This window comes from Cherax quadricarinatus, chromosome 25 (genome assembly GCF_038502225.1).
Source record: "Cherax quadricarinatus isolate ZL_2023a chromosome 25, ASM3850222v1, whole genome shotgun sequence".
NCBI classification, from domain to species: Eukaryota; Metazoa; Arthropoda; class Malacostraca; order Decapoda; family Parastacidae; genus Cherax; species Cherax quadricarinatus.
Genome location: NC_091316.1, coordinates 19,936,351 through 19,961,034, shown reverse-complemented (window position 1 = coordinate 19,961,034; position 24,684 = coordinate 19,936,351). Strand labels below are relative to the sequence as shown.

At 40.8% G+C, this 24,684-nt stretch overlaps 1 long non-coding RNA gene across 1 annotated transcript in view; it reads left to right on the top strand.

Annotated features, from left to right (window-relative positions):
* The window catches only part of LOC138853216 (uncharacterized), a 172,183-nt gene extending 148,293 nt beyond the window's left edge, over positions 1–23,890 (top strand). The window contains exon 3 of the long non-coding RNA XR_011392423.1: positions 22,601–23,890. This is a non-coding gene — a long non-coding RNA (uncharacterized lncRNA). The remainder of the gene's footprint in view (positions 1–22,600) is intronic.
* Positions 23,891–24,684: the final 794 nt, after the last annotated feature.

Sequence of the window (24,684 nt, the reverse complement as noted above, 5' to 3'; positions counted from 1 at the left end):
AGAATATGAGAGGCCTCGGTGTATTGACGACCATATAATATTGAATTTTTAATAACATGTGGAAGTAAATAGTGTGAGAAAACACAATAAACCGTGTTTCAAAAGAGGAAACTATGCAGGGATGAGAAAATTCTTGAACTATAATGGTAAACGGAACTAGAAGGAGAGTCAAGGATTAAGATTCAGTACCTGCTTGGAAAGTGCGGGGAGGCAGAGAACTTCATATATATAAGAACAGGCAATGGTAAGAACAAAGATAGCCCGTGATTTTATGAAATATGTAGAGCTGAAAAAAAGTGTAAGGGCATGAAAAATTTATAGAAAGCAAAATTCAGAAGGAAACAGAAGAGCCAGAAATGAAAATGCATGGGCCAGAAGAAGAGTTGAGTGGAAATTGGGACTGACAAGAGGAAGAACCAAATGTGAACCAGAGCTGTTGAACAGCAACATCAGAAAAAAAGACGATAGTAAAAGACTAGGTAATAAGACTGAAGAAGGAAGGAAGGAAGGAGAGCTTACAAGAAACAAAGTATGAGAAGCTGAAAAACAGATTTAATATATTCTCAGTGGAAACGGGCGACACCATGTAATCATTGAGAAAGGGTATATCGTCAGGGCTAGACATCATGCACACAACAGAGAAAGAAGTGAAGGAACGTCCGAAAAAGCTGGATATATAAAAAACAATGAAACATGAGAGAGAGAGTCGAAGCAATGTTGGCCCCTAAATATGTCAACTAATTTAATATAAGGTCTATCCAAGTACGTTGATACCGGTTTTGAAGGGACAAGAGCTAGATCTTCACTTGTGTTTTTTGGTAAGGGGATGGAGTAAAAAAAACTGCAGTTGACATTGCAGGATTTACCTGAATAAGACAAGTTATGATATTTCTGTTGTGACAAACATAGTCTAGTGGCTGAACGCTGGACTCGCGGACACAAAGCCACGGGTTCAATTCTTTCCCGATTTTAAATGAATTTGATGGACAGTCTTTCATTTCAGTTTATCTGAGTGCCTCGCCTACTTAGGTGTATACCTTTATCTACACCAGTAAATACATGTTCTATTTTCATATATATATATATATATATATATATATATATATATATATATATATATATATATATATATATATATATATATATATATATATATATATATATATATACAGTTAACCCTTGAAGAACGTGGGGATTAGGGGCGCCGACCCCCCGCGCAGTGGAAAATCCGTGCGTAACTACTAATAGCCTGCCGTTGACCTGAATTCTACCGTCCTGCCAAGTGAGTGTAAAATGAAAGCTTGTAATTGTTTTACATGATGGCAAGATTGCTGATGTCTCTTTTTCGTTTCATAAACATGCAAGATTTCAGGTACGTCTTGCTACTTCTACTTACACTTAAGTCACACTACACATACATATACAAGCATATATATGTGCACCCTTCTGGGTTTTCTTCTATTTTCTTACTAGTTCTTGTTCATGTTGGTTTCCTCTTATCTACATGGGTAAGTGGAACAGAATTCTTCCTCAGTAAGCCATGCGTGTCGTAACAGGCGATTAAAATGCCGGGAGCAAGGGGCTAGTAACCCCTTCTCCTGTATACATTACTAAAGTTAAAAAGAAAAACTTTTGTTTTTATTTTTTTAGCCACCTTGCCTTGGTGGGATACAGCCGGTTTATTGAAGAAAAGAAGAACAAACAGTCGATTAACACATATTTTTTTATGTTATATGTATTATATACTATATTCTTATAATAAAGTAAGCTAGAGAAAAGATGTTATCAAGAAAATCATAATGAAGAGAAAATACATTTACTGTATTTATCGATACCGTAAGTTTACGTCGTCTGTTTACAAGATGAATCATCTGTCTGTTACTAACTACATCAATATTGATTTATAAGATACAAAACACTAGATGTTATACGTATTACTAACACCAGACATCAAAAAACAAAAGGTGATGTGAAAAAAAAAATTCATATTTATTTATGATTTAATGCTGCATTTTTACGCTTATTTATATTTCTCTTAAATGCGAATGGAACATGTACGATCTTTAATTGTTTGTGTGTATAAGTTTTGATAATTTTTAACTTTTTATAATAGAGTTGTGTATATTTAATGTAGTAAATGATAAAGTAGACTAGTACTTACATATATTTTATGCATTCATGACGTACATGAATGCAAAAGAACCTTAGAAAACTTACCTAACCTTATTATATCAAGCACAATTTAATTTAGCCTAATCCAACTAAATATATTTTAGATAAGTTTACACTAATTTAATAATAAACAAACACAATGAAATATTTTTATTTTCGTTAGGTTAAATTTTTGCTTGCCTTATTTGGCAAGAAGAGCATTGGTTTAGAAAGACACGTAAGCAAACACTATAACATATTTATTAGAAAACGTTTCGGTCCTGGAACCTTGATCACTTCTAAGATACAGAGGTAGAAAGACATTTTATATATAGGCGGAGAGTGAGATGTGACGCACGTGACCTGAGGAATGTCATAAGAACATAAGAATGGAGGAAATGCCTCTAACAGAGACGATGTAAGGTACGCCTGTGTCCTCCACAGAGACTGCACGGGGCATTTGATGAACTGGAACGAGGCACAACTCGTTCTCACCGAACCAGACCTCAGACGCCGACGGTGCCTAGAAGCCTCACTAATCACCGTCACCGACACTATAGAACGCAACACTGGAAACTACAAAAATTTCAAAAACATTGGCATACATGATACTTAAGCAGCACCAACCCAACAACACAGGAGTCACGTGATTTCATCGTCTACCCTCGCCTCGCATGGGCCAGTAGGCCTTCTACAGTGTTCCTCCATTCTTATGTTCTTATGACATTCCTCAGGTCACGTGCGTCACATCTCACTCTCCGTCTATATATATAATGTCTTTCTACCTCTGTATGTTAGAAGTGATCAAGGTTCCAGGACCGAAACGTTTTCTAATAAATATGTTATAGTGTTTGCTTACGTGTCTTTCTAAACCAACTTGTCGGTATTTATTACCAAGGTTTATACCAAGAAGAGCGTTGCTATTTATGTCAGAATCGTAAGATTTACGAATTCGGCACCACATATGTATATATATATATATATATATATATATATATATATATATATATATATATATATATGTGTGTGTGTGTGTGTGTGTGTGTGTGTGTGTGTGTGTGTGTGTGTATGTGTTTCTATGTTCCGCTGGAACATACACGGAGACAGCACAATGTACGCATCACCTTACCACTAGGCCAGCGATCCTACAAGAACCAAGCACACAGCACGGAGCTATGTGTTTGCCTTGGTCCTAGTGTCCTCTGGCCAAGGCAAACACGTAGCTCCGTGCTGTGTGCTTGGTTCTTGTAGGATCGCTGGCCTAGTGGTAAGGTGATGTGTACATAGTGCTGTCTCTGGAGGCGGCACAAGGTTCGTAGGGCCGAGTCCTGGCCTGCCGCAGTTTGGTAAATGATTTAAAATCACTTGTTTCATGATTTCATTGAGATATATATATATATATATATATATATATATATATATATATATATATATATATATATATATATATATATACATGTATATATATATATATATATATATATATATATATATATATATATATATATATATATATATATATATATATATATATATAATTCGCAGAACAGGCGAAATATTTACAAACACTAATCTCTGGTCGAAGGAGAATCGAACCTACGAACTTTAGGACAAGATACACAGTGCTCTAACACCCCAGCCACACTGGACAATACCTGGGCCCCCAGCCAACGCTAGAGATTAGTGTTTGTAAATATTTCGCCTGTTCTGCTAATTCTAAACATTGTAAAAATCTCTCGTCGGTCGATGCATGCAGGGGATGAGATGAAATAGCTAATGCCACCTGCCTAAAGGCTGGCTGCCTTGGATCAAAACGTCTAACGTTGGATGGGCGCCAAGGTATTGTCCAATGTCGCTGGGTGGCTAGAGCACTGCGTATCTTGTCCCAAGGTTCGTAGTTCGAGTCTCCTTCGACCAGAGATTAGTGTTTATATATATATATATATATATATATATATATATATATATATATATATATATATATATATATATATATATATATATATATATATATATATATATATATATATATGTCGTGCCGAATATGTAAAACTGGTCAATTAGCAAGAACTCATTTAAAATTAAGTCCTTTCTGAATTTTTCTCTTATACGTTTAAAGATATATTTTTTTCATTAATGCTAATGTAATTTTTTTTAATTTTGCACCAAAAGTATCTTAGAAAACTTACCTAACCTTATAATAACAAGAACAATTTATTTTAGCCTAACCCAACTAAATATATTTTTGATTTGTTTACAGTAATTTAATACTAAACAAACCCAGTGAAATATATTTTTTTCGTTAGGTTCAGAATGATTTTGGCGAAATTATTGCATACACAAATTTTCACTTGTCCTATATGGCAAGATGAACGTTGCTATTTAAGCCAAGATCGCAAGTTCTGCCTATTCGGCACGACATATATATGTGTATATATATATATACACACTCGTATAATATATGGTTTGTATAAAGCTCCAGCATCTCATCAGATACACTCCAATAAATCTTTTCAAAACTTAAAACAATTAATAATTTTCGGGTCACTTATTTTAGCCTCCGTAACTTATTTAATTGTTGGCTCTTCACAAATTATTAAGGGTCGGTATACCGGTCGTCTCGTTGTTCCATGGATGGCAGCCTCTCCAGGGCTCCCATCATAATAATTGCACTAATTAGCGTATGGATTAATCAGTTTGTTCCAATTAACGTCAGAGATGCTTTCGGAACCAATGCGCTAACATGACTGTGTGGAAAGAAGTTTTGTTGACCTTTGTGTACCCTACTCGGTCCTGGGCTAGTTACTGATTAGAGGGCAAGGTTACCAGGGCTGCTGTTACTGTGCCTGCCACTGCTCCCATTGTTGTTACAGCTCATGCTGTAACTACCCACACACACACACACACGGATGTTAGGAAGTATTTCTTCAGTCACAGAGTTGTCAGGAAGTGGAATAGTCTGGGAAGTAATGTAGTGGAGGCAGGATCCATACATAGCTTTAAGAAGAGCTGTGATAAAGCTCATGGAGCAGAAAGTGTGACCTAGTAGCTTCCAGTGAAGAGGCGGGGCCAGGAGCTATGAATCGACCCCTGCAACCACAATTAGCTGAGTACACACACACACGCACACACACACACACACACACACACACACACACACACACACACACACACACACACACACACACACACACACACACACACACACACACACACACCAGAGCTAAGGGGAATGTCCTATGAAGAAAGATTAAGGGAAATCGGCCTGACGACACTGGAGGACAGGAGGGTCAGGGGAGACATGATAACGACATATAAAATACTGCGTGGAATAGACAAGGTGGACAAAGACAGGATGTTCCAGGGAGGGGACACAGAAACAAGAGGCCACAATTGGAAGTTGAAGACACAAATGAGTCAGAGAGATAGTAGGAAGTATTTCTTCAGTCATAGAGTTGTAAGGCAGTGGAATAGCCTAGAAAATGACGTAGTGGAGGCAGGAACCATACACAGTTTTAAGACGAGGTTTGATAAAGCTCATGGAGCGGGGAGAGAGAGGGCCTAGTAGCAACCGGTGAAGAGGCGGGGCCAGGAGCTAGGACTCGACCCCTGCAACCACAAATAGGTGAGTACACACACACACAGCAAGAGAGAGATGGTTGATACACTGGCTGAAGTGACCAGAAGGAGCCACACGGGGGCCCAGAAACGTGGAGGGCTAAGATGTTGAAGGTGGTACTGGAAAATCTCATGCATCAACACATTAGGGATACTACCACAGAGAGGGGAGAGGATGAACCAGCAAGACTGGATCTAGCATTCACTTTGAGCAGTGCAAATATTGAGGGCATCACATGTGAATGGCCCCTCGGAGCTAGTGATCAAGTGGTTTTAAGCTTCGGATACATAGTAGAGTTACAAGTGGAGAGGGAGGCAGGAAGAATGAAGCCAAACTACAAGTGAGGGGACTACACAGGAATGAGGAATTTCCTTCACGAGGCCCAGTGGGACAGAGAACTGGCAGGGAAAACAGTAAATGAGATGATGGGATATGTGACAACAATGTGCAAGAGAGCGGAGGAGAAGTTTGTACCCAAGGACAACAGACTTAATGAGAAGGCCAGAATGAGCCTTTGGTTCACCTAAGGTGTAGAGAGGCAAAAACCAAGTGCGCTAGAGAATGGAAGAAGTATAGACGGCAAAGGACCCAGGAGAACAGGGAGAGTAGTCGAAGAGCAAGAAATGAATATGCAGAGATAAGGAGGGAGGCCCAACGACAATACGAAAATGACATAGCAGTGATAAACAAGTCTGACCTGCAGCTTTTGTACAGTTACATCAGAAAGGAAACAACAGTCAAAGACCATGTTATCAGGATGAGGAAGGAAGGAGGGGAATTTACAAGAAACGACCTTTGAAGTTTGTGAGGAGCTTAACATGCGATTCAAATAAGTACTTACAGTGGAGACAGAAAAAAACTCCAGAAAGGCGGAGACGTGGGATACACCAACAGATGCTGGACACGATACAGACAACCAAGGAGGAGAAGAGGCTTCTAAGCGAACTAGATATGTGATAGGCGATGGGGCCAGATTACATCTCTCCTTGAAGCCTGAAAGAGGGAGCAGAGGCGCTCTGTGTACCACTAACAACAATCTTCAAGACATCGCTTGACACAGGGCGACTATATGAGATTTGGAAGACAGCAAATGTAGTCCCAGTTTTTTTAAAAAGGGGACAGACACGCAGTATTAAACTACAGACCAGTGTCACTGACATGCATTGTGTGCGAAGTCATGGAGAAGATTATCAGAGAAAGAGTGTAATAAAGTTGGTAGAATTACCGACAATATGTAAAGTAAAAGGACACAAGTGCAACTAATGTGACATTTATTGTGGCATTTATTGTGGAGAGCGAAACGTTGCCACAATAAATGTCACATTAGTTGCACTTGTGTCCTTTTACTTTACAGAGAAAGAGTGGTGGACCACCTAGAAAGGAATGAGCTTGTAAACGACAACCAGCGCAGATTCAGAGACGGGAAATCCTGTGTCACAAACCTACTAGAGTTCTATGAAAAGGTGACAGCAGTAAGACAAGAGTGAAAGGGGTGGGTAGATTGTGTTTTCTTGGACTGTAAGAAGGCTGTTGACGCAGTTTTACACAGGAGACTAATGCAAAAGCTGAAGGACCAGGCAGGTATAACAGAGAAGGCGCTGCAACGGATTTGAGAATACCTGACGGGAAAGCAGCAGCGAGTCATGGTACGTGACTGGGTGTCAGAGTGGGCGCCTGTGACGAGTGGGGTTCCTTAGAGGTCAGTCCTAGGACCGGTGCTGTTCCTGGTATATATGAATGACATGATGAAAGGAATAGACTCAGAAGTGTCCCTGTTTGCAGATGATGTGAAGTTGATGAGAAGAATTCAGTCGGACGAGGACCAGGCAGAACTACAAAGGGATATGGGGAAGGGCAAAGAAGACCACAGACGGAGTACAGTCTAGGGCACCAGAGACTACAAACCTCACTCAAGGAAAAGGATCTTGGGGTGAGTATAACACCGGTCACATCTCCTGTGGCGCACATCAACCAAATATCTGCTGCAGCATATGGGCGCCAAGCAAACCTAAGAACAACATTCCGACATCTTAATAAGGAATCGTTCAGGACCCTGTACACTTTGTACGTTAGGCCCATATTGGATTATGCAACACCAGTTTGGAACCTACACCTAACCAAGCATGTAAGGAAACTAGAGAAAGTGCAAAGGCTTGTAACAAGACTAGACCCAGAGCTAAGGGGTATGTCCTATGAGGAGACGACACTGGAAGACAGGAGAGATAGGGGGGATATGATAACGACATATAAAATACTGAGAGGAATCGACAAGGTGGACAGAGACAGGATGTTCCAGAGATGGGACACAGCAACAAGGGGTCACAGTTGGAAGTTGAAGACTCAGATGAATCACAGGGATGTTAGGAAGTATATTTTCAGCCACATAAATGTCAGGAAGTGGAATAGTCTGGGAAGTGATGTAGTGGAGGAAGAATCCATACATAACTTTAAGAAGAGGTATGGATTTAGCTCATGGAGCAGGAAGAGTGACCTAGTAGCGACCAGTAAAGAGGCAGGGCCAGGAGCTATGAATCGACCCCTGCAACCACATATAGGTGAGTACACACACACACACACATCTCAAAGGCAATGGGGCCGAATAACATCTCTCCAAGGGGCCTGAGAGAGGGAGGAGAGGCGCTATGTGTACCCCCAACAACAATATTCAACACATCTATCGAAACAGGGAGATTACTTGAGGTATGGAAGACAGCAAATGTAGTCCCAATATTTAAAAAAGGAGACAGACATGAAGCAATAAAATACAGACCAGTGTCACTGACATGGATAGTATGCAAAGTCATGGAGAAGATTATCAGAAGAGTGGTGGAACATCTAGAAAGGAATGATCTCATCAACAGCAGCCAACATTGTTTCAGGGACGGGAAATCCTGTGTCACAAACCTACTGGAGTTCTATGGCAGGGTGACAGCAATAAGACAAGAGAGGGGTGGGTAGATTGCATTTTCCTGGACTGTAAGAAGGTGTTTGACACAGTTCCACACAAGAGATTAGTGCAAAAACTGGAGGACCAGGCAGGGATAACAGGGAAGGCACTACAATGGATCAGGGAATACTTGTCAGGAAGACAGCAGCGAGTCATGGTACGTGGCGAGGTGTCAGAATGGGCACCTGTGACGATTGGGGTCCCACAGGGGTCAGTCCTAGGACCAGTGCTGTTTCTGGTATTTGTGAGCGACATGACGGAAGGAATAGACTCCGAAGTGTCCCTGTTCGCAGATGATGTGAAGTTGATGAGAAGAATTCATTCGGACGAAGACCAGGCAGAACTGCAAAGGGATCTGAACAGGCTGCAGACCTGGTCCAGCAATTGGCTTCAGGCGTTCAACCCCACCAAGTGCAAAGTCATGAAGATTGGGGACGGTCAAAGAAGACCGCAAACGGGGTATAGTCAAGGGGGGCCAGAGACTACAAATTTCACTCAGGGAAAAAGATCTTAGGGTGAGTATAACACCAGGCACATCTTCTGAGGCACACATCAACCAAATAACTGCTGCAGCATATGGGCGCCTAGCGAACCTAAGTACAGCATTCCGACATCTTAATAAGGAATCGTTCAGGATCCTGTGCACTGTGTACGTTAAGCCCATATTGGAGTATGCGGCACCAGTTTGGAACCCACACCTACCCAAGCACGTAAAGAAACTATAGAAAGTGCAAAGGTTTGCAACAAGTCTAGTCCCAGAGCTAAGGGGTATGTCCTACGAGGAGAGGTTACGGGAAATCGACCTGACCACACTGGAGGACAGGAGAGATTAGGGGGACATGATAACGACATATAAAATACTGAGAGGAATTCACAAGGTGGACAAAGACAGGATATTCCAGAGATGGGACACTGCAACAAGGGCACACAGTTGGAAGCTGAAGACAAAGGAGAATCACAGGGATGTTAGGAAGTATTTCTTCAGGCACAGAGTAGTCAGTAAGTGGAATAGTTTGGGAAGCGATGTAGTGGAGGCAGGAACCATACACAGCTTTAAGCAGAGGTATGATAAAGCTCATGGTTCAGGAAGAGTGACCCAGTAGCGACCAGTTAAGAGGCGAGGCCAGGAGCTATGAATCGACCCCTGCAACCACAACTAGGTGAGAACTAGGTGAGTACACACACACACACACACACACACACTTATTAGTTCTTTCCGCTAGAGCATTACTGGCAGGATGGTTAGGAACAATGGTTGATTTAGAGATCTTGTACAAAGTACACAACTTTTCAAGAACAGGCCTGGTGTCTAATCGACTTGTGTCTAGGACAAAATGGTAACTGGAATATGCAGCACCAGTTTGGAACCCACACCGGATCAAGCGCCTCAAGAAATTAGAGAAAGTGCAAAGTTTTGCGACAAGGTTAGCTCCAGAGCTAAGGGGAATGTCCTACTAGGAAAGGTTAAGGGAAATTGGCCTGACGACACTGGAGGACAGGAGGGTTAGGGGAGACATGTTAATGACATACAAAATACTGGGTGGAATAGACAAGGTGGACAGAGACAGGATGCTCCAGAGAGGGGACACAGAAACAAGGGGTCACACTTGAAAGTTGAAGACTCGGATGAGTCAAAGAGATGTTAGGAAGTATTTCTTCAGTCATAGAGTAGTCGGGAAGTGGAGTAGTCTAGCAAGTGATGTAGTGGAGGCAAGAACCATGCATAGCTTTAAGACGAAGTATGATAAAGCTCATGGAGCAGGGATAGAGAGGACCTAGTATCGATCAGCGAAGAGGTGGGGCCAGGAGCTGAGTCTCGACCCCTGCAACCACAATTAGGTGAGCGCACACACACACACAGGCGGGGCCAGTGAAGAGGCGGGGCTAGGAGCTTGGACTCGACCCCTGCAACCTCAACTAGGTGAGTACAACTAGGTGAGTACACACACACACACACATGCATTCACGCACTCACGCACGCACACACACACACACACACACACACACACACACACACACACACACACACACACACACACACACACACACACACACACACAAACACACACACACACACACACACACACACACACACACACACACACACACACACACACACACACACACACACACACACACACACACACACACACACACACATATGATGGAATATGTAACAACAAAATGCAAGGAGGCAGAGGAAAGGTTTGTTCCCAAGGGCACCAGAAATAATGGGAAGATCAGAACGAGCCCTTGGTTTACCCGAAGGTGTAGGGAGGCAAAAACTAAGTGCGCTAGAGAATGGAAAATGTACAGAAGGAAAAGGACCCAGGAAAATAATGAGATTAGTCGACGAGCCAGAAACGAATATGCACAGATAAGGAGGGAGGCCCAGCGGCAGTACGAAAACTACATAGCATCGAAAGTCAAGTCTGACCCGAAATTGCTTTATAGCCACATCAGGAGGAAGACAACAGTCAAGGCCCAGGTAATCAGGCTGAGGAAAGAAGGTGGGGAGCTCACAAGAAACGACCAAGAAGTATGTGAGGAGCTCAACTCGAGATTTCAGGAAGTATTTACGGTGGAGGCAGAAGGAACACTGGGAAGATAAAACAGAGGGGTACACCAACAAGGGATATACCAACAACTGTTGGAGGAAATACATACAACCGAGGAGGAGGTAAAGAAGCTCTTAAGTGACTCTGATACCTCAAAGGCGGTGGGACTGGACAACATCTGTCCGCGGGTCCTTAGAGAGGGAGCAGAGACACTGTGTGCCACTAACCACAATCTTCAACACATCCCTTGAAACTGGGCAACTACCTGAGGTATGGAAGTCGACAAATGTAGTCCACATCTTTAAGAAAGGAGACAGAAACGAAGCACTAAACTATAGACCAGTGTCAGTGACGTGTATGGTATGCAATGTCATGGAGAAGATTATCAGGAAGAGAGTGGTGGAGCACCTGGAACGGGACAAGGTTATAAACAACAGCCAGCACGGATTCATGGAAGGCAAATCCTGTGTCACAAACCTACTGGAGTTTTATGACAAGGTAACTGAGGTAAGACATGAGAGGGAGGGGTGGGTCGATTGCATTTTCTTGGACTGCAAGAAGGCCTTCGACACAGTTCCTCACAAGAGATTAGTGTAGAAGCTTGAGGATCAGGCATGTATAACAGGAAGGATACTGCAGTGGATCAAAGAATGCCTAACAGGGAGGCAACAGCGAGTCATGGTACATGATGAGGTATCACAGTGGGCGCCTGTGACGAGCGGGGGTCCCACAGGGGTCAGTCCTAGGACTGGTGCTATTCTTGGTATATGTGAATGACATGATGGAAGGGATAGTGGATAGAGTTACCAGACCTTATTTCTTGGGTAGCATTGAATATTGTTTTGGGCAAATGTTTTGTTAGTGGGATGAATTGTAAAGGACCTGCCTAGCATGGGCCAACAGGCCTGCTGCAGTGTTCCTCCTTTCTTATGTTCTTATGTTCTAGACTCAGAAGTGTCTCTGTTTGCAGATAATGTGAAGTTAATGAGAATTCAATCAGATGCGGATCAGACAGGTCTATATAGAGACCTGGGCAGGCTGGACGCGTGGTCCAGCAACTGGCTCCTAGAATTTAACCCCGCTAAATGCAAAGTCATGAAGATCGGGGAAGGGCAAAGAAGACCGCAGACAGTGTATAAGCTAGTTGGCCATAGACTGCAAACCTCACTCAAGGAGAAAGTTCTTGGGGTGAGTATAATACCGAGCACATCTCCTGAGGCGCACATCAATCAGATAACTGCTGCAGCATACGGGCGTCTTGCAAACCTGAGAATAGCGTTCCGATACCTCAGTAAGGAATCGTTCAAGACTCTGTACACTGTGTACGTCAGGCCCATACTGGAGTACGCAGCACCAGTTTGGAACCCACACATGGTCAAGCACGTCAAGATATTAGGAAAAGTGCAAAGGTTTGCAACAACGCTGGTTCCAGAGCTAAGGGGAATGTCCTATGAAGAAGGTTAAGAGAAATCGGCGTGACGAAACTGGAGGACACTCCGGAGGGTCAAGGAAGACAGGATAACGACATACAGAATACTGCGTGGAATAGATAAGGTGGACAGAGACAGGATGTTTCAAAGATGGGACACAAAAACAAAGGGTCACAATTGGAAGTTGAAGACTCAGATGAGTCAAAGGGATGTTAGGAAGTATTTCTTCAGCCACAGAGATGTTAGGAAGTGGAATAGTCTGGCAAGTGATGTAGTGGAGGCAGGAACCATAAATAGTTTTAAGACGAGGTGTGATAAAGCTCATGGAGCAGGGAGAGGGAGAAACCAGTAGCGGTCATTGAAGAGGCGGGGGCCAGGAGCTGAGTCTCGACCCCTGCAACCACAATTAGGTGATGACACACACACACACACACACACACACACACACACACACACACACACACACACACACACACACACACACACACACACACACACACACCCACACTCACACACACGCACACACACGCACACACACACACACACACACACACACACACACACACACACACACACACACACACACACACACACACACATACACACACACACACACACACGTACACACGTACACACAAAGTGTACGTGTGTGTGTGAAATTTTTTTCGTGCCGAAAGTAAAAATTCAATAATTCACGGGTGGACATTTGTGGTCGTGGGCAGCAGCTGTGAACTCCCAACACCCGAGTATAAAAAGCACACCATGAAAGAAGTCTGATTCAGTATTATGCAGTGGGCGCCCGCCCCTCAGCCTCTGACCAAAGAAAGCAACAGGTTGACTGAAAAGCGGTCTTTGAGGTGGCGCTGATTCCGGCAGTCCTCCGTCATTGTCCCTCTATCAGGCCTTCACCTCTCCCACTTAAAGTGTTTTTCTTTTTTTTCTGCCGTCACCTAAAACTGGCTGAGGAAGAAGGGATAGGAAGCAGGTAGGTGAGGGAGAGGAAGAAAAGAAAAGAGGAAAGGAGGAAGAAGGAATGGGGCGGAACAGTAACAGACATATTTTCTTAGGACGCAAAAAAAAAAAAAAAAGATCCTTTGCGCTTTAAGAGGTGTACAAAAACTGATATGATACTTATTTTTTTACGCCAAGTGCATCGGTAAGCCATAGGAAGGCCCCGGTCGCATACCCAAACTTACACGTGGTTCATCACATGACTTAACACTCACGTTACCATAAATTTTCGTCATTTTTTTTCTCTGACATAAACTACCAGCACCAGCTGGTTGTGATGGGTGTGTTGACAGTGAAGCAACAGCAGCAGCACATGAGTGACAGGTTGTGGTGGGTATGCTGACAGTGAAACAGCAACAGCACATGAATGACAGGTTGTGGGTGATGTGCTGACATTGAAGCAGCAGCAGCACATGAGTGACAGGTTGTGGTGGGTGTGCTGACAGTGAAACAGCAGCAGCACATAAGTGACAGGTTGTGGTGGGTGTGCTGACAGGTTGTGGTGGGTGTGCTGACAGTGAAACAGCAGCAGCACATAAGTGACAGGTTGTGGTGGGTGTGCTGACAGTGAAACAGCAGCAGCACATAAGTGACAGGTTGTGGTGGGTGTGCTGACAGTGAAACAGCAGCAGATTCCATACAACTTAGTGGCCTAACTGGTATATTCTCTCTCTATTGTTACAGGAAAGAGTTAAACCCGTAAGGGTCATGCCAGTCTTGGGAAATGGGACGTAATCGGGTTCCATCCAAGGAAAGTTGGGATGGTCGCAGTTGCTTGGATTAAGAGAATTTTATCGGCATCAAGTTAGTCCCTTGATGGGATATTGTACATAAGAAAATAAGGTGAGCATCAGCTAAGAGAGAGGCGTCACAGTTTATAGCTCTCTTTTCACTTTACCTTTTACATATGTAGAAGTCAGTTGTTATTGTTTAAGGATCGAACCTCTAATTTCCGACAAGGGAGCAAGACTGTCTCGACCCCACGAGGAGAATGAAGGCTTTACCTCCAGACTTACGTGTATATTTCGAGACATTCTCATGGCGTATAAAAGGAGTCATTTTGGAATTTATATAAAAGATATGTGAGGCATGTGAGAGAACGCAGCACCAGCATACTGTCCACAGCTTATCACGTATGTACATAAACTGAAGAAGCGTTTGCAGCAAGACAAGATGCTGAAACTAAAACAGAGCCTAATGACCTGTCAGGACACGATAACAAATTATCTATCAGGGCATAAGGGCAAATAATGATTTATCAGGATACAAGGACAAATAATGATCTGTCAGGACACGAGGACAAATAATGATCTATCAGGACATAAGGACAAATAATAATCTATCAGGACACGAGGACAGTTAATGATCTATCAGGACACTAGAACAAATAATTGTGACCTCCCTTTTTTACTTTTGCTCTTTACAATGTTATTGTTTCTAAAACTTCTTTACTGCATTTTGTTGTTTTTCATGGGAAGTGTTGAACCTATAACGATTTGCTTGATCCAAGGAGGGGGATAATAGCTCGAATATCTACAATCAAGAGCATTTCGCCCTTGAAAGGATATTTTAAAGCTTCTGTGTAGCTTTCACCTCGTCTCTTATTCTTCCCGTTTCTCAACGCGGACATTTTCAGTGTCTTCTGTCTGCTTTTATAATTATTTCTCTGTACCTGGAACTGTTCAAGGGAGGAAGAGGATTCCTTGTTGCCCACGAAATGCTGTTAATCAAACGAACTGAAGCTGACCTCATCTTGGATCGAATATTACAGTAGGTTCTCACTTAACGTCATTTCGTTATAACGTTGATGAGAAAAAAATCGATTTCCGGCCGGGGCCAATGTCTGTGTGGAGTCTGCACAGTTCGCTTTTGAACTGTGTGGTGGTAGTTGGTGTTTCTTACAATTTCCGCTTTGCAAACATTTATTCCATGATTTAACTCTGTTGCAATAATTGCTAGAGGTACAATATGCACCTCCTGATGTTTATATCAATTAGCCTATGGTAAAATTGGTTTTGTTATACGTCGTTTCGCTTAAAGTCGCAGTTTCCAAGAATCCAACGACGATGTTAAGTGAGGAATTACTGTTCTTCCTATTCCTTAGGTTTGCTGTATGACCCCTACTGGTTTAGTTCTTCCCATAATAATAAAAATAATAATAATAATAATAATAATGTGATCTGATTCCATGATATATTTTACTAATCGTCTTTCATTTTGATGTGTCGGAAATTCGTGTTTCTAACACTGCAAGTCCTTCGCCAGGAGTGTAGCCTAATGTGTTTTGAATAATTTTTCCCTTTTCTTTACTTGTCAGTCATTATTAAGTAGGCAACGTTAACTTTGCTCTAGCATTTTCCACGTAACAAAAAGTTTCGATAAGTAATTTAAAAAATATTGTCTTTCCCACATACATTTTATTTTGAACTGAAGTTATTGGAGAGAGAGAATTCACGGGGATGTACTTAACCCTTGAGGATCATGCAGTACCTGTGGAATGGGATTTAGTCAGATTTCATCCCAAGAAGGGTAAGCATATATTTTCTAGACATAGACAACATATACACTGTGAGCAGTTCTCATATATTTTGTATGATTGATTCTCTACCAACAGTCACACAAAATTACCAGAACTCACTACGTGGAAGTAGCGGCTCTTCGCGTTACAGAGAGAGAGAGAGAGAGAGATTAAATGAACATAGTTTCTTGAAAGGTTTCAAGTTTGTGAGGATTTTACGTATTATGCATTGGCATGATTTATTACCTTCAACATTCTAATTAATCGGTATGAGTCTTGAGGGCGGGGATACCCTTAATGGGGCATTATCATCCCATATATCGGGCATTATCTCCCCAAATATGAGGAGGGAGCTCCCCCTCTCTTCTTTCAGCACTTCGTATGATCGCCTTTTGTTTCTCCTACCATATCCAAGTTTTTGTTGGATTTTTCATTAATTTCGAGTCAAGTTTGCCTCTTTAGAGCCACTTAGCTGGGTCTTATCTGATGATAGGACGTCCTTACCACCCACGTATCATCGTTCACTTGCTGGAAATAATAAATAGAAATAATCGATTTATTCATGCTTTTCACAGGCGACGATTTATGAAACATGAGCGAAAGCAGTTGAGGCGGACTGTTGCTGTCTATGCTCACCTTTTTTGTTTACCAGTCGCCATTGGGATCTTATCCTTACTTTTCCTCTTGTTGGAATTCGTCCTTGGGCCCGCTGTGCATAAGGTCCAGTTTGAGACAAGGGTAGAGTTAGCCAGTCATGACGTGTGCTACCTGACCAATCAGAGGGCAGCACAGGCCCCGCCAGGACAAGGATATGCAAACAAAAGGGGCTAAAATTGACTCCTTTGTGCGTTTCTACAGCGGTGTCTGTAATCTGGCTCCAGCCTCATTTATATGAGGGTCTGCAAGGCTCTTTACAGCACCGTATTCTTTACCAAGACGTTTATTTCATTAGATATTTTAAACCGCAAGATTGTTATTATTATTAATATTATTATTATTATTATTATTATCATCATCATCATCATCATCATCATCGTTGTTGTTGCTCTTGTTTTTGTCGTTTTTGCTGTTATGTTGATAATTATAAAAGAACTAATTTTTAAATTTAGATGAAAAAATTTAATTAACGACATTTAATTCAAATTAATTTGAGTTCTTATGATTACTATTACTATGCTATTTTATAATAATAATAATAATAATAATAATAATAATAATAAACCACGGAACGGGTGGGATTTGAAGTTTTGAACCCATGGCTTACGCACTGGCCTGGAGTTTTACCATTCACTCAACATGGGTTCTAACCCTACCTGTACCGTGGTTTGTTTGCAGTCGTGTTATTACTATTTCGTGAGGAATAATAATATTAATAATGTCGAAAATAAGTGTCATTAAAGAGTTGCAGGAACAAATATAATGTTATAACTGGCATATTCTCGAACCATGAGTGAAAAACGTCAACTATTCTATGTTTCCTATTTTTCCTCGACCAACTCGTTGTCAAACGTATCACATTATTTCTAATTTGCTTATTTATGATTGAATATACGTTTTTTTCCGTTTCTAAATTAATGTAATATAACTTAAAATACAATTTGGAGTAAAATATGAAGTATGGAATCGATGAAGTTGAAACAGTCATCCAAAACATTAGTTTAAAATGAGAACAGGTTGGTATTAATAATAAATGCCACAGCGAAGGAGGAACTGCCGGATGAGGGAAATTAGCCTATTACTACTGTAGGTAAAAGGAGGGAAGAGCGTAAGGAGGCTATGGAATAGAGAGGACGTCAGGTAGAAATAAAGATAGGTAGAATAGGGAAGTAATGTTCACAGTAATAAAATAAGGGGTAAAAAAAAACGAAAGGATGAAAGTGAAGAAAACACGTATTAAAGCCAAAGTGCAATTGGTGGGTAAATAGGTGGTAAATCGGGCGAGAGTTGGGCCAAATTGACACTAAGGACCACTTTATTTCTGTCCTACTTAAGCATATACATTCTCTTAGTTGCGTCATCTTCCCATGTTCGGATATAAATAATGTATTATTTAATCTATGCTTGGGTATGCCCAACAGTGTTGGGCAAATATAGTGTAGATAGTGCTGAGTGGATGACTGGTGTAGAGACTGTAGACTGTAGGCTCTTGTGCTGATTGTCATCCATTCTTCAACTACCCCCCCCCCTCCTTCGTCACCCCTTGTGGGTCCTTACCTGTGAGTTCTACTTCTATAGTGCTCATTGCCTATTTCATGTATTTCTCCTGAATTATTTTGGTATACTATACCCTGTTTTCCTTACCTCCAGCACATTCCTATATTTATTCCCATACCTGGTAAAATTTAAGTTGGTAAATTTTACAACAAAACATATGTCACAAGACAGCTGCGGATTAATTCACTTTTTTTTAAGTAGATACGCTTTAAAAACTGCCGCAGTAAAACCTCTGGGTGAGGACCCATTGTGTTGACGTTCTCTCCTTCATCACTCAATGAGTACTCAATGTGTGGAGCAGCATTCACAGAGGGAAATAAAAACTCCCACTTAAGAGTCCACTTTTATACACAGATCCTTAGCTTAATTACGACCTATTAGTACTTAATAAAACATTCGAAGCGTAAATAAGTGCATTAGTATATGAAATATTTGAATTTCAGAAGAATTCGGAGGTGAATGACAAAGAAAATCTTCACAGGTAATTAAGCGACTGAAAATACCTTCATGGAATTTTTTTCTGTCATGGATAACAGACGCTCCAGCGTGTTTGTTTTTCATTCATTTTTCTTTAAGTCTTCTTGTTTGCCTCTTAAACATGTGAAGTAAAGAAACTTGCAAAGAAAATAAGAAGAAAAATCTGCATTTGGCGGTTCAAAAACACAAGGATGTCAGAATTTACACCTTAAATGTGAAGTGAAAATTTGTGCGCCGGGGTTTCCCTCAGCACTGAGACTTCCTTCAGCACCGAGTCTTCCCCCAACACTGAGGCTTCCTTCAGCACTGAGGCTTCCCTCAACATTGAGGCTTCCCTCAACACCGAGGCTTCACCAACATTAAGGCTTCAGCACCACGGATTCTCCATTTTCAGGACGGGCCGAAACGCCGTGTAAAATTTTACCTGAAAAGTGTTAGTTACTTATGTCCAAAATAATGTGTTCTGGAAATGTTCTTTTATAAAGAATGCACAACACTCGCAGCAGAGCCATTTATTGTGAATGTAAACCACTCGCAGCAGAGCCTTTTATTGTGAATGTAAACCACTCGCAGCAGAGCCTTTTATTATGAATGTAAACCACTCGGAGCAGAGCCTTTTATTGTGAATGTAAACTACTCGCAGCAGAGCCTTTTATTATGAATGTAAACTACTCGCAGCAGAGCCTTTTATTATGAATGTAAACCACTCGGAGCAGAGCCTTTTATTGTGAATGTAAACTACTCGCAGCAGAGCCTTTTATTATGAATGTAAACTACTCGCAGCAGAGCCTTTTATTATGAATGTAAACCACTCGGAGCAGAGCCTTTTATTGTGAATGTAAACTACTCGCAGCAGAGCCTTTTATTATGAATGTAAACTACTCGCAGCAGAGCCTTTTATTATGAATGTAAACCACTCGGAGCAGAGCCTTTTATTGTGAATGTAAACTACTCGCAGCAGAGCCTTTTATTATGAATGTAAACTACTCGCAGCAGAGCCTTTTATTATGAATGTAAAACATCCGCAGCAGAGACTTTTATTATGAATGTAAAATACCCACAACAGAACCTTTTAATGTAAATTACATGTAGCAGAGCTTTTTATTATAACTGTGAAACACGTGTTGCAGAGCCTTTTATTATGAACGTAAAACGCATTCCACATTTTTTTTATTAATGCAAAACACATTCAGAGCGTTTTATTATGAATGTAAAGTACACGTAGCAAAGCCTTTTATTATCTGTATTAAACATGGAACAGAGCCTATTATTGTGAGTGTTAAACACGTAGTAGAGACTTTTATTTTCAGTGTTAAACACTTAGAAGAGCCTTTTATCATGAATTTAAAACATGTTACATAACCTCTTATTATACGACATTTCGTCCTAAATTTGGTTTTATCAAGATGGCATTTCTCCCTAAATACGGTTTTATCAAGTTTAGGGAGAAACGTCGTCTATTAAAAGGTTCCATTTGCTACAACTTTGTTTACATTTCTAGTGTGTTAGTAACTCTTCTTTTATAAGGTACTCTTTATATTTTTGTTAATGCTTCTTCCAATGCCTTTTATGAGAATTCGTGTCAAGTAGAGAGAGAGAGAGAGCGAACACGAAGGCAGAGATAGAGTGAGCGGCGTACCTGAGTGAGGCGTGACGTCACAAAAGCTACGTTCTGCCAGGAAAATGCCCGCCTATTTTATTTTTTAGTTACCTGGAGTTTACCTGGAGAGAGTTCCGGGGGTCAACGCCCCCGCGGCCCGGTCTGTGACCAGGCCTCCTGGTGGATCAGAGCCTGATCAACCAGGCTGTTACTGCTGGCTGCACGCAAACCAACGTACGAGCCACAGCCCGGCTGGCCAGGAACCGACTTTAGGTGCTTGTCCAGTTAAGTGGTCAGAATGGGGCAAGCTAGAGGTGAATGGAGTCGTGTCCTTCCTATTTGTTCGTGTAATGAAATATTACCCACTACGTATCCATCAATTATCACCTTAATCCATAACTTATATCTGGTTGGGTTAGATGAGGTGTGTCAGGAAACAGGACAAGTGTTTCCTGACGTTGGTCTTAGTCATATGATGACCCACAGCTGGAGCATTTAGTCATCTGACCGAAGCCTTCCGCTGGCTTACCGGTCCAACTCTTTAAAAAATAAGGCTAAAAGCCCTTTACATCTGGTTTCTTTTTATCATCTGCCAGTTTTAAAACAGTTTATCTTCGCTTTTGTTTTCAAATTCTTTTCTTCAAATTATCTTCGTGAAAAAGTATAATTTCTTGACGATAATACAATGAAGGTTCCTTGATGCTAATGAGGGGCTCTTGATCATCCCCTTCCATTGATCAAACCTAGGAAGTGTATGAATCCTACCGGTTTAGCGTTCCCCCACATATAATAACATTCAATGTCTTCTGATTAAACGACTGTATTAATATATCAAATATTTAGGGCATAAGTTTCGCATGCAATTATCATAGAGAAGTAATATACTGGTAAGACAGAGAAGTGATAGAGTATTAAACATGGTAAGTGTCAGGTAAGGAGCGCAGGTGTCAACAAGCGGGGGGGGGGATATTTCTTCTTTACTTTTGAGCTATTTAAGTAATTAATGAAATGCATTTCTCTGTTATGATCTGTTTGTCGCACTTCATAACACAATATAAATTGTTCTTCATGAGTCTGCAGTGTAGGAAAGAGATATATTTCTCATACCTTCATAAATTTGCATGAAATGACCCACCCACTGCCTGCGAGTATGAAGACAAAGATTGAAGTTGCATAAAATATTTTATCATGACTTGGTAAAGCTCTACACAGAGGGTAAAGTTTGCTCTGCAACATTTTTTTTTTATTTTCGGTATATTGGTCTATGAAAAATTCGCTTCACATATATTGCAGAGCCTCTCTCTTTCCACACGCCCCTCGGCGTTTGGTATATTTGAAGATTGATTCCAAGTTATTCTTAATAATATTTGCAAGAGATCCTGCAAGATATAGTATAATAAGAGGATTTGTATTATTTAATAATATTTATTCGTTCTTAAATAAAAGTTACAATACAGTAGATGTTGAAAAATAGCTGGATTAGAAGAATGGATTAACAAAAGTAGGGTATGGGTTAAAAAATAAGAGGAGGATTAAAAGTATGGGTTGAATAAGCAGTTTTTAATTGTTTATGCTTTATGATAAATTTGTTATTTTTTACCATGATTGTCAGGCAGATTGTTATGGATTATATGATTCACAGCGTATATACACCAAGAAGTGTATGCATTTCGATGTATATACGCCAAGAGGTGTACAAGTCTCTGTATATACGCCAGGAGTTGTATAACTCAGTGTATGTACAGTGAGATGTAAATTCAGCGGTGGCAAGAAAAGTTTACTTTCATCTTTGTTTTAGAGATTAAAGTATTCTTGATTAGTGGAACAGAGATGAAATGCAACCTTAATGAACCTCATGCTGTCGATGGCCTTTAAACCTATCAAACAACCTACCATTTACTAAAATTTGAACAGGAGAGCAACTTACGGTAATGAGCACATAAGTTTTGAGAATATTGAATAAATATTCTTTCTTTCCACGTTAAATATTGTCAGCTGGGAGCAAAATAAAAAAATTGAACTCGATGTGCTTGCAAAAGAAGAGAGCAAATATTAATATATTCTGTGTGTTGCAGTGGACGGACATCGAGCGACGCTGGGCAGTACACCCTTAGAACTAAGCCAATATGAGAGGTGAACAGGACCAGCTGAACCCACCCCCATGGATGGTGATCTCTAGTAGATCCCTCTCATGGTAGGGAAGTCAAATGTTTGTATTTATTTTCTTATTGTGAAACCTTTCTTCTGTAGTGTATTGCGGCGTATCATAATCATTGCTGTTTGCCCCAGTCTGTTGGTGTGTGAGGTCCAGTCACACACTTCTCGAACTACATGCAAGTGAATAATACAAAAAAAAAAAAAAAAAAAAAAAAAAAAAAAAAAAAAAAAAAGGTAGTGAGGAGAGTGGTGGATCACCTGGAGAGAAGTGGCTTCATCTGTAACAACAAGCACGGGTTTAGACATGGCAAAGCTTGTCTCACAGACCTTCTAGAGTTCTATTATACAGTAGCAGAAGTGAGGCAAGACAGAGAGACGGATGGGTGGACTAGAAGTAGGCATTTGACACCGCACATCACAAGAGATCGAGACAAACTTGCGGATCAGGCAGGTATAACAGGAATGCGCTACAGTGGATCAAGTAAATGAAACAGAGTAATTGTCTGAAGTGTTGTAATGGTCAAGCATAACATGCCGGGTTCCACAAAGATCAGCAGTAGACCTGTACTTTTTCAGTATGTGTGAATAATTTACTAAAAGAGATAGTCAGATATATCGCTGTTTGCAGATGTTGCCAAATTAATGAAGATAAAGCCACTGAAAGGAGGGTCCTTGACGCTGGTGAGGGGCTCTTGTTCTATGAAATTTGATGAGTGCTCTCTGAATTGAGCCTGAATACCTTCCATCAACCCCCCCCCCACAGGCACTGTATAATCCCTATGGGTTTAGCGCTCCCCGTGATTATAATACTACTAATAATAATGAAGATAAAAACTGCTAAGGACAATGAAAGACTGTAGATAGACTGAAAGAGTTGTCAGTTAAGTAGCTACTGGAAGCCAACATAGCAAATACAAGATTATGAAAATTTGGGAAGGGAAAAACACCGAAAATTGAGTATAAACTCGCTTAAGGAAGACCTAGGGGTAATCATAGTGCCGAGCATATCACCTGGAGCCAGGGGTAGGCAAACTGGGGTAAATAAACATACGTACATATAAAATTGCACAAAAAAAATATTTAATAAACGAGGCAAATTACGGAAGTTATATTTTTTTCAAACAAATAATTTGTAGTTTCTTAATAAAATTAAAACTCTAATTTGTAGGGACCATTTCTTAAGTTAGCAGTGATGTAAAACGGGTAAGGACTGCAACAGCTGGCAACAGCACGAGTTTCAGCGGTGACTCGGGAGCCGCCAGGACAACTGCACGTCCCATTGTTGACACACCATCACCTAACTTTTGGCCTAGTGTCCTATCTCGCTATCAACAATTGTTTCTGCTTGCAGTAAACAGAAGTTCATTGTTTATGTTAGTAGGTTTTAAGACTTTCCATGACCAAAGTAAGGTAGTGTTTTGTGATTTGTCATAACAGTTAGGAGTGTACAGTCATTGTACAATACCTATCTTTGCGAACAAGGATTTTCTACTCTCATTAACTTAAAAAAGTCCAGAAATCGGTTGAACGCCGAAGACAGTATCCAAATTGCTCTGGCATCAAGCAGCCCTAATTTTGATGATGTATCAAAAATGAAATATCATTGCCCCAAAACCTGAAGTGAGAATGTTTTCAGTGAAATTCTTTAGTTCCTTAATGAGATTTTTATTAAATTTGTCTGTTACTATTTTTTATATCATGCAGTTTATTTTTCATTTTACTATTTTGTTAATTTTGTGTTTTATTTTTAAGTTGCTTTATGGTGCATAATACATTCTTTTCAGTTTGTATGATTATTCTCTATACAAATGGACTCAATAAACTCTTTTTAATTTAAATGATCCTTGTGTTTTTCCGGATTCTGTGGACTTTCAAGTCTCGTGGGTAATTTCGCTGTGCACAAATTTGGTATGGGGGTAATACCCAAAAAAGTTCGCCGACCCCTGCCTGAGACACGCATCGACTACATTACCTCTGTAGCAAATACTAGTGTGGCGAATTC